This window comes from Mastigoproctus giganteus, chromosome 1 (assembly GCF_048544385.1).
Source record: "Mastigoproctus giganteus isolate SK-2022 chromosome 1, ASM4854438v1, whole genome shotgun sequence".
Classification (NCBI taxonomy): Eukaryota; Metazoa; Arthropoda; class Arachnida; order Uropygi; family Thelyphonidae; genus Mastigoproctus; species Mastigoproctus giganteus.
The window spans coordinates 180,173,025-180,186,347 of NC_143575.1; positions in this window are offsets into that span (position 1 = coordinate 180,173,025).

The following is a 13,323-nucleotide window of genomic DNA, read 5'->3' on the forward strand; positions in this document are numbered from 1 at the left end:
GAGACAAAACGACGGACTAGCTAAAATAACAAGCACTCAGAAAAAATAATTGATTTACTGATTTCTCATATTATTGATTATGACTGCTTGTATTCATAAAATAGTCTAACACATTATGGAGTGGACGATGGTTTTGACGAAGGAAGAGATTTTTGAACTAAAGTTTTGTCTTGAAGTTTAATGCTCTAATTACCTAGCCAAAAGCTGACATTTTCATCAGGGCAACAAGTGTATTTGCCTTTCATAAGAATATTGGCCAAAGACAAAAGTTTGTCTGAATTTAAAAAAAAAAAAAAAAAAAGTCTTTCACAAGGCACTGATTTCTCAGATTGTGAAATTATCACAAGAAGTTGCCTTAATGAAAACGTTACAACTCAGTAGTGGTTACTCGGGTACCCACACTAAAACAAGTAACATGCGTCGCTTTGGAGAGCTGTTGATTATTTGGATGTAGCATTTACGCAATTGTTTCCCGATTTGAAAAACACAAAACAATACAATTACTTTTAATATTGGAGCCTCTGAAAACCTTAATTCAGTACGATAAATGTATGCGCCAAGGCCCTCCGGAATACCTAAATCTTGCACTTTTATTTTATAATAATAATAATACAAATTAGGCATAAGACAAAAATAAAAAGTACAGATACCCACAAACATAAGTGGCAGCATAATGCAACAACACGTTGTGGAAACTATAAAAGAAACGTAAATTAGACACACAAAAAAAAAAAAGTGGAGGAGGTGGAATTAGCGGAAAAATAAATAACACGGAGGAAGAGAAAAATGAAGATACGTGGTAGGAAAATATGTATAAAAGTTTTGAAATATTAAATAAGGCAAATAAAGCCAGATTAAAACTCCAATAAAAGTTAAATTTAAACAGGCGCCCACCTGTTAACGCAGATGCCAAAACGATATGAAATATCACAAAAGAGACATAATAGACCTACTGAAGACAGAGATAAGTTAAACCCCAAGGAACAAGTAAAAACAACCGTTATATCCGTTCTCATCAGAGCGCTACTGGACAACAGTGTTGACTAGTACTGCATTTCGAAGCAATGCAAATTATCGCAGCCGGCGGAAACTCAAACGTCAACCCGCCGGAGCAATAAAAGGACATCACTGGAGACCTAATGCAGGAAAGATTCAAGCACTCTTCACTAAGCCAGATAGACACCAGAGTGAAGAAATGCAGTTGATAACCAGAAATATGAACCAATTATAGAGGGCAGTATGAGTAGCGCAAAACAAAGCAACTAATACAAACTACGCACATAAAAAAATAATAAAAAATAAATAAACAGAAAGTAATCACAAACTTAAGTGGCTGATTAAAGAAATATCCAACACGTTGTGTAGGCTATAATAATTAATAATAACACAAATTAGGCAAAAGAAAGAAATAAACAGGACAGATACAAAGAACAGATACCCACAAACGTAAGTGGCAGCAGCATAATGCAAAATCCAACCTTTCTTATGCCTAATTTCTATTATTATTAATTATTATAGTTTACACGTGTTGTTGGATATTGCTTTAAGCAGCCACTTACGTCAGTGATTACTTTCTGTCCTTGGGTTTTGTTTTGTTGTGTTTTTTTTTTTTTTTTTTTTTTTGCATTACTCATACTGCCCTCCATAATTGGTTTGTTTCTTGTTATTACAATTATGCTTCTTGTTGACTACAATTCTTCACTCTGGTGGCTATCTGGCTTAGTGAAGAGTGCTTTAATCTTTCCTGCGTTAGGGCCTCCGTGATGTCCTTTTATTGCTCCGCCGGTTGCAGTAATTTTCATTGCGTTTGAAATGCAGTGATATTCACAGCCGTTGTCCAGTAGCCCTCTGATGAGAACGGATAATAACGGTTGTTTTTTACTTGTTCCTTGGGATTTCTTGTTCCTTGGATGAAAACACTTTCAAGCCTACAGACTAGTAAGGCTCCTGGAGTTGATGGAATATACCCTATAATCTTGAGAGAGGCGGCAAGCGAGTGCATTGAACCACTGAGGCTGGTTATGCGAGCATCACTAGACTCTGGGGAGATTCCCTTGGATTGGAAAAGTGCAAATGTATCTCCCATACATAAGGGTGGCTCTAAAAGTGAAGTGGGAAATTAACGACCTGTCAGTCTGACTTCAGTAGTAGGGAAAATCATGGAGGCATTGATCAAGGGTGGAATTCAGGATCATTTGGATCGAATTGAAATTCTCAAGGATACTCAGCATGGTTTTGTAAAGGGAAAATCATGTTTAACAAATCTGGTTCGCTATTTCGAAAGGGTCACTCACGAGCTGGATTTAGGGAATAATTTCGACATTGTTTATTTAGATTTCAGCAAAGCTTTTGACTCAGTCCCACATGAGCGGTTGCTTTATAAGCTGGAACAGGTTGGAATCACTGGGAAAATCCTTAGATGGATAGAAGGATGGCTTCAGGGCAGGAGGCAGAGGGTTGTGATAAATGGCTATTCCTCAGATTGGGTTGATGTAAGAAGTGGGGTTCCCCAAGGATCAGTATTAGGACCACTGTTGTTTTTAATTTTCATAAACGACATTGATGAAGGGATAGAGGGCGTGATGTCTAAATTTGCAGATGATGTTAAAATTGGTAGAGTAGTTAATGATCACTGTCAAGCTGAGCTTCTTCAGAGAGACCTAGATAGACTTCAAGAATGGTCAGAAAAATGGCAGCTGTGCTTTAATCCAACAAAGTGTAAGGTATTACTCCTGGGAAACAGTAATCCCAAAATAACTTATTCACTTGGTGGAGTTCAACTAAACCCAGTACTGGAGGAAAGGGACTTGGGTGTTACGATACGGTCAGACATGAAATTCTCTGAGCATTGTAAACAGGTTGCAAGGAAGGCCCATGGTGTCCTATCGATGATCTATCGAACTTTTGCAAGTAGAGATAGGGACGTGATAATCCCATTATATAAGGCCTATGTTAGACCACACTTGGAATACTGTGTTCAAGTATGGAGACCGCACCTAAAGAAAGACATCGAGCTTCTTGAAAGGGTGCAAAGAAGGGTAACTCGCCTGGTGAGATCGGCAAAAGGGCGTCCTTATGAAGAAAGACTTCGAATATGTGGGTTGCAGAGTTTGGAAACTAGACACCTTAGAGGAGATTTGATTGAGGTGTTTAAGGCTCTGAGAGGCATCAGTAAAATGAATGAGGACAAAATTTTCAAGATTATAAATGATGCTAGAACTAGGGGACATAAATTCAAGTTACGCGGGGAAATGTTTAGATTGGACTGCAGGAAGTTTTATTTTAGCCAGCGAGTTATAAATTACTGGAATAAGTTGCCTTCATGGGTGGTAGAGGCCGACAGTTTGGGGAAATTCAAAGGTCATCTGGATAGTACTTTCGGGTAAGGGAAGCGCATAGGATGATAGGATTAATTTCCTTTTTATTTAATTTTTAATTTCATTTTATTATTTTTATTTATTTATTAATTATTATTATTTATTTATTTATTTAATTTTTGCTTTTATCATTGTTTTGTTCGGATTTTTTTTTTTTTTTTTTTTTGGCTGGTGCAGCATAAGCCATAGGCTTTCTTGCACCATACGGCCGTTACTAATACTAATATGTTTTATCTCTATCTTTAGCGGTCGGTTTATTATGTCACTGTTAAAATAAATTTTCTGCTCATACTCCGGGACAACTAAACAGTAGAGGAGTTCGCAAGATAGACAGAATACTAGAAACAGCACCGTATTTAGCAGTCACGGGCTTGAACCCCAGTCACTCAAGGCACGTGTACTTATGCGCCCGCGAGCTGACCACTCGGCTACTACGGCGGCTTCCACATTGTCTTGGCCTCGGCGTTAACAGGTGGGCGCCGGTCTAAATTTAACATTTATTGGCATATTAATCTGGCTTTATTTGTCCTTTAATATTTCAAAACTTTTATACATATTTTCCTACCACGTATCTTCATTTTTCTCTTGTCGGTGTTATTTATTTATTTTTTAATTTTTTTTCACTCTTCCGCTTTCCCCCTCCTTTTTAATATACTGTATATATTACACAATATATATTGTGATGACTCAATTTCATAGATTTACATAAAACGTTAAACATGAGACAAAAAAGGCTGACAACCCTCAAATCGACTATTGTAAAGACGAGGCTGGCTCTGTTACTGCACGGCTCAATAGAAATACGGTAGAGCCTTGCAGTAACGCGGAAAAAATTAAAGTAAAGGAATTTCTCTGAATCTTCTGTGGATTTCTCCTTCTCAAAATACTCTCCTTGAACTTTACACACTTTCATCACCGTCGTACCAGGCATTAAATGCTTCTTGCAAGCCATTTTTTCAAAAGACTGCGAAGTACTCCCGTGGTGGCTCTGCGAGCATCATTGTGTGACGTGTCGTTGTTGGTTTGGTTTTTAATGGCGCATTGGCAGCTGTAGCCATAATGCGCCAAATCAAAAATAAAACTAATACAAAAATAATGGTCAGCCTAAAAACAGGCTACCATGTCAAAAAGGTAAATATGAAACTATGGTTTAAAGGTTATATAAAAGGTATAAAATATAAACTTAAATCTTTGTGTATAAATTGATCGAGTGTAAAAAGTTAAAAACGTCAGACATGTTGTCTCTGTCACCTAAAATCTGACTGAGTGTAAATGGTTCAGCCAGATTATTAAAAGTTCTAAAAAAAGATTGTCTAAAGACAGGACATTCGATAAAAACGTGAGAAACAGTTAAAATAACGTTACACGTCTCACACATGGGTGGGCTATCCGCCCTCAGCAAAAAGGAGTGTGTTAGATAGCTATGACCTATGCGGAGCCGAGCAAGAGCAACTTCCTATTTTCGGACCCTGCGTAGACTGGACTGCCATTGCATGATTACAGGCTTAATATGGTGTAGTTTATTTGCGGGGATATGCGTGCCAAGAGTCTTGCCATTGGGAATATAATTTAGAGCGTATTGTTTGCCTGTAGTCTGTATAGGGGACTGACAGACAATGATTATCCAGGGAAATGGCTGATTTAGCAGCGGCATCAGCCAATTCATTTCCCCGGATCCCAACGTGGCTTGGGATCCAGCAGAAGCTAATGTCAAATTCTGATTCAAAGGAAGAACAAAGCATCTGCCGGATGACAGTTGTACCTCATCGATACTAGAGCCTGTAACACGCTCAATGAATCACAGTAAATCATGTACCTTTGGTAATCGCTATTTATAATGAACTCAAGGGCTATTTCAATTGCATGCAACTCTGCAGTATAAATGCTAGTTTCTTGTGGGATCTTAAATGATAATGTCTTGTGAGGAAATATGACTGCAGATCCCACATAAGATTCTGACTTTGAGCCATCTATATAGACTGGCAGAAAGTCAGAGTACTGCTCCCTATGCGATGCGAAGGATTGTTGGTAGTCGGTCGGCGGCGGCGTACTAGCCTTCTCCATGATCTTAACGGAGAAGTCACAAGTTGGCAGATGTGCATACCAGGGTGGAAGGGTTGCCTTTGTGACTGGGAAACGTTTACCGTCATGTTTAGTTCATTTAACAGCCCTTGGATCCGAATACCAAAAGGTCTGTTGGCAGTCCGACGGGTGTTGTAGAGGTTTTCCCAACGTGGCCCAAAAAGTGATGCCCACGTGGGATGATCGGGCAGTTTGTTTGTTTATTTGATTTTTAGGAGCATTAGCAACTAAAGCCATATTGCTCCGGGGATATGCGGTGGTCATTCCCTGACCTTTCCGCATCCTCCGTATTTTGTGATCACGGGCTCGAACCCCGGTCTAATCAAGAAGCGTATGCTACTCACTGCTGCTCCTGCCGACCTGGCTAAGGAGGCGCCGATCAGGCAGGGCTTTCAATTTAAAGGTGTAATGTAAAGACAACTGCTTACGTCGAAGAGATCGGAATGGTTCATTTGCTTCAACGTAAAGGCTTTGGACTGGAGATGTGCGAAATGCTCCTGTGACTGTCCGAATGGTGGACTGGATCTAACCACCGAAGTACGCTATCTCCAGCAGATCCATATACCTGGGACCCATAATCGAGTTTAGAACGGACAAGTGCACGGTAGAGGCGAAGAAGGGTAGACCGATCTGCGCCCCATGAAGTTGACGAAAGGGCACGAAGGACGTTAAGCCCTTTAACACACCTTGTCCTAAGCTGACGAATATGTTGAAGAAATGTCAGCTTTTTGTCGAAAATAAGTCCAAGGAATTTGACTTCTGCTACGACTGGGATGTTGTTTTGTCCAAGCCTTAAATCTGGTTCAGGAGGAAGATTACGTTTGCGACAGAAGTGTATACAAACGGTCTTCTGTGATGAAAATCTGAACCCATTAGCCAATGACCAAGATGTAAGGTGATCAATGGTTTTCTGCAGTTGCCTTTCAATGACCCTCATATTACATGAATGACAAAATATAGTAAAGTCGTCAACAGAGGACATTGTTTGCCGTGGGCGGAAGTTGTTCTGTGATAGTTTATTTTGATTGCAAAAAGCGTGACACTTAGAACGGACCCTTGTGGGACTCCCTCCTCCTGACAAAACTCTCTCTCGAGAGTGGATCCTAAACGGACTTGAAAATGGCGATTCGAAAGGAAGTTCTTAATAAAAAGAGAGGGAGGTTACCCCTAAGACCAAAGTTGTAGAGGTCTTGTAATATTCCAAATCGCCAGGCTGTGTCGTACGCTTTTTCAATATCAAAGAAAACTGCTACCAGATGCTCGGATTTAATAAATGCGTCACGAATGTATGTTTTAAGTCGGATTAAATGATCCAAAGTGGATCTGTCTCTTCGGAAGCCGCACTGTGTCTTGGAAAGCAGACCATTTGTTTCCAAATACCACACAAGGCGGGCATTAACCATTCTTTCCAGGACCTTGCACAAATAGCTTGTCAGAGCAATAGGACAATAGTTACTTGGATTTCTAGGATCCTTTCCTGGTTTTGGGAAGGCAAGAACGATTGCTTTCCGTCAGGAATCCGGAAATTGTTTATTAAGAAAAATTCTGTTAAACAAAATTAATAGGTGATTTTTAGAATGTGGTGACAGATGTTTTATCATTTAGTAGTGGATGTCATTGGGCCCCACACAGCACTTGCATGGGTAAGAAAGTGCTGCATTTAGCTCTTCCTATGTAAAGGCTTGTTATATGGTTCAAGCCCTTTTGAAGAGAAGTTTAATGGATGTTTCTCTTTCAGGGACAAAAACTCTGGAAGGAATGATGTTATTGCAGATATTTTGGCAAGTGTTTCCCCTAGAGTATTTACAACTGCAGTTCGGTCTGCAATTGGACATCCATTGTGCTCGAGAATCACCGAAGGGCACGGTGGGTATTTTCCCTTCATTTTTCCGGATCTTGTCCCAGACTACTTTTGAGCTGGCAGTCTGGGTTATGGATGATGTAAAACGGATCCAAGATTTCCTTTGGCTCTGACGTTGGATATAACGTGCTTTTGCACGTGCAAATGATATTAGATTATCGGTCGTGGGATATCGGCGGAATATCCCCCAGGCTTTGTTTTGTGCCTTTTTTGCTGTTGTGCACTCTGAATTCCACCAAGGTTTAGGAAATAGTGGAAACCGGCTAGATGTTTTTGGGATTGCAATTGCAGCTGCTTGGACAATACTTTCTGTAACGTACGCGACTGCATTATTGATATGTTCCCGACTGACTGTAGCGATGTCAAGATTTGCCAGATGTTGAAAGGCATTCTAGCCAGCCTGATCAATCTTCCACCGATGTAAACTAAATAGCTGACACGATCTACCACTAGTCAGGGTGGTTATCAAGGGGAAGTGATCGCTTCCATATGGGTTTTCTTCCACCTCCCAAATAAGTGAAGGAAGGAGAGAAGGGGAGCAAATAGAAAGATCAATGGCAGAAAACGTACGGGTAGGCATTTGGAAGAAGGTGTTTGTTCCCACATTTAGGAGGGAGAGGTCATTGTCAGTGAGCATACGCTCTATGACTCGTCCCCTCCCATTAACGTTAGCGCTACCCCACAGAGTGTTATGTCCATTAAAATCCTCAAGAAGTGATATAGGGGGAGGCTGCATGACAAGATCATCAAGGTCTTCCTGGAGGATGTCAATACCAGGTGGCAAATAAAGAGAGCAAACGGTTAATAAAAACCCCACTTTAAGGAGAATTGCTACAGCCTCTACGTTGGTTGTAAGTTGCAAATGCTGAACGGGAATCTGGTTGCTCACGAGGATTACAACTCCTCCATGAGCAGGACCGTCCACAATTCTGTCCTTACGAATGATGCTAATGTTACGCGTGGTGGGGTCATCATTTGCCTTTAAATAGGTTTCCTATACACAAAGGCACGCTGGCTTGTGCTTTTGCAGAAGTGCTTTGATGTCATCAATATTTTGCCGGAATCCACGACAGTTCCACTGTAGGATTTTAGCCATTATTTTGGCTTGGTGGGTCCATCAGGCGGCTTCCGAGGTGCGAAGGGCTTACTTTTATCAATCTTGGGTTTTTCGTTTTTGGGGAAGAATGGGCGCTGTCCTGTGTCCATTTCTTCCTCCGTAAAGAGTTCCAAGACTGAATCGTATTGTACCTCCTTGGTTTCGACCTCCATTTTTTCTTGTCCTGACATGGGCTGTCGATTTTTTTGTAATGTTATTTTAGTGCTCGTTTTGATAGTGCTGGAGCACTGGGAGGTACCGATATGGGAGTGGCAGCTGACTGAGATTTCTGTGCTGGTTTTTCTGAACTTAATAGATAGCGGGCGATGAGTGTGAATGACTCATTCGGTGGTACAGTCGTATCCGTTTGGGTGCCAATCGAGCATTTATTGGATACCTTTTCGGCGTAGTTGCTTTACCGCTACTTACTGGTTTAACTGCTTTCCTGGCCTCTTGGTATGAGATGTTATTTCTGCCTTTAGTCGTTGTATTTCCTTTTCTTCCTTCCACCGCTGGCAAGCTCTTGAATATTTAGGGCGTTCTCCATTGCAGTTGATACATGCAGCTTTCCTAGCTGAACATCTAGTTATTTCGTGGTCCTTTGCACCACATCGGGCGCGTGCAAGGGAACCACGGCAGGCCATTTGCGAGTGTCCATATTTTTGACACTTAAAGCATCCTAAAGGGTTTGGTACGTATGGCCTTACTTTAACAGTTCAGGTACCCAGCTTTAATCTCATTAGGTAATATTGGCCTATTAAACGTAAGGATCAGGTTTCTAGTAGGTACTAAATTCCCATCCCTACGTATGAATATTCTCTTGGCAGCTATCATTACTTGTGGCTTAAGTTCAGAACAGATTTCTTCCTGTGACACTTCCATAAGATCCCACTCCAAGATCACGCCACGAGAAAAATTTAATGTCTTATGAGGGGTAACTATAATCGGAATTCCTCCGATTAAGGTGGCTCGAAGAAGCTGTTCCGAGTGCTTTTCGTTTTTGGTTTCTATTAAGATATCGCCAGAGCGTAGCCGTTTGACTGATTTCGGCGAACCTGCTATCCCTTCCAGTCCCTTCTGAATAAAGAAGGGCGACCTCTTTCCAATGGATCTTTCAGATGTTGAATGGATAACCAAAAAGTGTGGGATTGGTCCTGATTTTTCTTCCGTTCTTGGCCGTTTGGCTGCATTAGTCGTATTCTATTCAGTATTTTGATCTGGTAGGGACCGAGTTGAGGCTCCAGGAGAAAAGTTTGGCGTTTCAGGGTTCATAAGTGTTTTGGAATGGTTCAGTGCACGGGCTCCTCACCCACCATGGAGCGCAAATGGGACGCCCACTACCCGGCATGCAAAAAAAAGCGCTCGGGAGTGGGACGCCAGGGCTACCCAGACACTATACCCGCACCTCTGCCAGCCGGAGTCCTGTCTCTCTGACCTTGAGAGTAGGGGCATGGCATCGACACTGTTGACCGTTGCAGGCGAACGTACTAGCCGATTGAGAATTGCCGAGCCATCCAGGGCCACTCGTCTTGTCGAAGCAGGGGCCAAAGTGGTGTATTGAAGCTGGGCCCCTCAACCACCAGCAGAATTTCCACAGGTCGCAGGGCACGGCAAACACGCCGGATTCCATCGATGTTAGCCTGGAACCTAGGCTGTGGGCGTTGGATCCCAGTGATGCTAATCTGGAAACCCAGCAGCATCACTGGGAGGTCCCTCACCACGTCAAAGGGTGTGACGTGTCGGACGCGAAACGCTTGCCTTTCAGTTTTCTTCGGACGTGGAAACAGGAAGAAATCACACGGGGCTCAGTTCACTGAATAACGGGGATATGGCAGAACCTCGGCACCTATAGCATTGATCACTGCCTGCACAATATGGGCCATATGGGGCTTGGCATTTTCTTGATGGAGAAACGAATCATAGTGAAAAGTTCGGTCACACCGAATATGGCCTGCCTACCATACACTTCATCTCTAACTGTTTCCGATAAATTTAAGCCTCATCTGACAAAATAACGAATCACATCGCTGTTCATTCTGTATGTCCGACATGATACTTCCTTCAAAACGATCGTCAGTGATACGCAGCAAAAAAAAAAAAAAAAAAATCTCCACGCAGCACTAGCTTGACGAGTACATGCGCACACAGAGTCTGCTCAGTAGCGATCAGGGAGAGCGCCTCTAGCATGGAAATTTCGCACGGTAAACAAAATCTTGCAGCAGTCCGCGAATTTTATATATATATATATAAAGCTTTACTATATATAGAAACCAATTCACACAGTAGAGTAACTCTTTGGAATTTTTCCTATTGATAAAATTATGGGTAGTTTGCAACAGCAAGCCTGGCTAATGCAGTTTCACATGCTTTTGTAAGCGTTTATTACCAAATAATACTATTAGCTATTTATTTGAAATATTGCCTTCGTCGTAGTCACATAATAAAGAACTTGAAATGAAACGATTAGCAGAACGCTACCAGATTTAAATATTGTAAAAAAAAAATTTTTTTTTGGCATCCCAGTTGAAATCGCGTTGAGCCGCTATAGTCTCAAAGCAACAAGGCTTTTCTCGTAGTAACTTATTGGAATCCAGTTAGCTCATGCTTTCATTAATCGCGATTTAGTATTTTTAAAAATATAATTCAATTTTAAACAAATACCGAAAATCTTTTCAAAACTTTTACATTCATTAAATAAATGATATTTGTCAAATTTCTGCCTTCTAGAATTTAAGGTATACACCAGTTTTTTCCCATTCACTTAAAAAAAAAAAAAAAAATATATATATATACACACACACACACACACACACACACTCCATAAGGATTAATTCTTCATCTGAAGAACCGGGACCTTCAGGACATTATGTGCGTGTACATTCACCTCAATTTAAACACAAAAATTGGCACGTCTTAAGGCTTTAATTCGCTTTCCAGTAAACTGGGTTTTCTGGTACCAACAATAAGCACTGGTCAAGAGGTATTCCATGTATCCATAGTCAACACGGCTATGTAGGCACATGTATCAGAACTTGTATGGACATAAATCATGCAACTTGCATAGATCTATAAGGTATGAAACTTGTTTATATTTACAAGTGCATATACAAATCACTGATTAAAACAAAAAAGTCCACTAAGTAAAATTAACGGGGATACAAAATTCATGTTTTTAAGTGCAATGTACATGACTTTTGGTGAAATCGTACATAGACAGTAACAACAGGGATCGCGTCAATTCGTTGCATGACAATTCTGTGTACGAGACAATTTGGTTCATAACAATTTGGTGGCTACGACGATTCGGTTAATTCTTTGGGAAAATTCGGTGTATAGCAAAGCAAGAACAAAAAATGCAAACTTACTACATGGTGAATTTAGTGATCACGTAACATTCTGATATTTTAGCGTTGATGGTCCATACTATCCACCTTCGTTTCTTAATGCATATTCTTTTCTTTTCTTTTTTAGGAGATAGTATTCAAAAAGCGCCACGGGCTGTTATTTAAAGACAGGGATACAAAATAACCTTGCTTGCACATTTTTTTCACTTCTGTAGGTTGTATTTTTTAAGAAATACACATGGGGTTTTTTTTATGGACCAACCGGAGAAATCATTAATGGATGCCAGTTGAGTAAAGCGTATCTTCTGCCGTTCGGTTTGCAACCCGCATTACAGTTTTTACAGAAAGACGTTAGTGGTACGAACTCGCTTACCCTTAATTTGCCGAATAATTAGTATCACTGTGAACGTAGTAATATTAGTTAATAGCCATCTCCAAGGAACGCCTGATTGAAGTCATCAACAGTCTTCCCCACAAGTCCAACACTGGCCCCGATGGACTCCCTGTTTTTATGATCAAATTATGTAGCACATGTACATCATCGACCTTCTGCTTGAGGCATACAACTCCATCGTCGCAATAGGAGCTTACCCCACCATCTGGAACACATTGTCTCTCCCATCCCAAAGAAGTCTAATCCCAAAACACCCAACGATTACAGACCAATTGCTGTAGGATGCACCTTTCTCAAAATCATGGAAAAAACCATCCTTCCTATTCTTACATCTTATGTTCGATCACAACTCTCCTTATCTCCAAAGAATTCTAGCTGGACGATCCACTATCACCAACCTCATCGACACACTTTTCAGAGAACATACATTAAGCAACAAAGAACAACTCGATATTGCGTTTCTCGACATAAAGGCGGTTTTCGACAATCGGTCCATCCCTGCACTATGCGCCATAAAAAAAAAGTAATCTGTCCATCCCTGCACTATGCGCCATTACTTCAAAATTTGTATTCATCTATTAGATCTCCCTAAGAAGCTATTACAGACCAGAATCCTATGGATAAGAGATCATAATCATCATCAAATTCAAATTAGCTGCTCCAAAGGACACCCCCTTGGGGAGCCCTCTGGAGCAGATCTCTCTCTGCGGCCCTCTTTGCCGTATCGTTAGAACCCTTCCTCGCAAATCATGCTAACTTTACCACGCATGCCGATGATATAAAGTTCTTTGTTGTTACAAAATGCCAGTCTCCCAGTGATCTCCAACCGACTGTTATAACAACTTGAAAATTACCTTAACATGATTAGGCTCTCCATTAACAACGAAAAAACTTCTCAACTTACTATAACCAAAAAAAGAAATATAAACGATGTTGGCATTATGATTGGGAACTCCCTAATTAAAAAAAAAAAAAGTACCCACCCAGCATAAAGATTTGGGTCTCACCTGGGACGAAGACCTTACGTTCTTGCCTCATTTTAATGCCACTCGGAAAAAAAAAACATATACAGCTATATGGGCAGTGAAACAGGAGATCTCAAACTTCCATAACCCACATCTGATCATTAACTATATTCTCTGTTGGATAACCCCAATTCTGCAGTATGC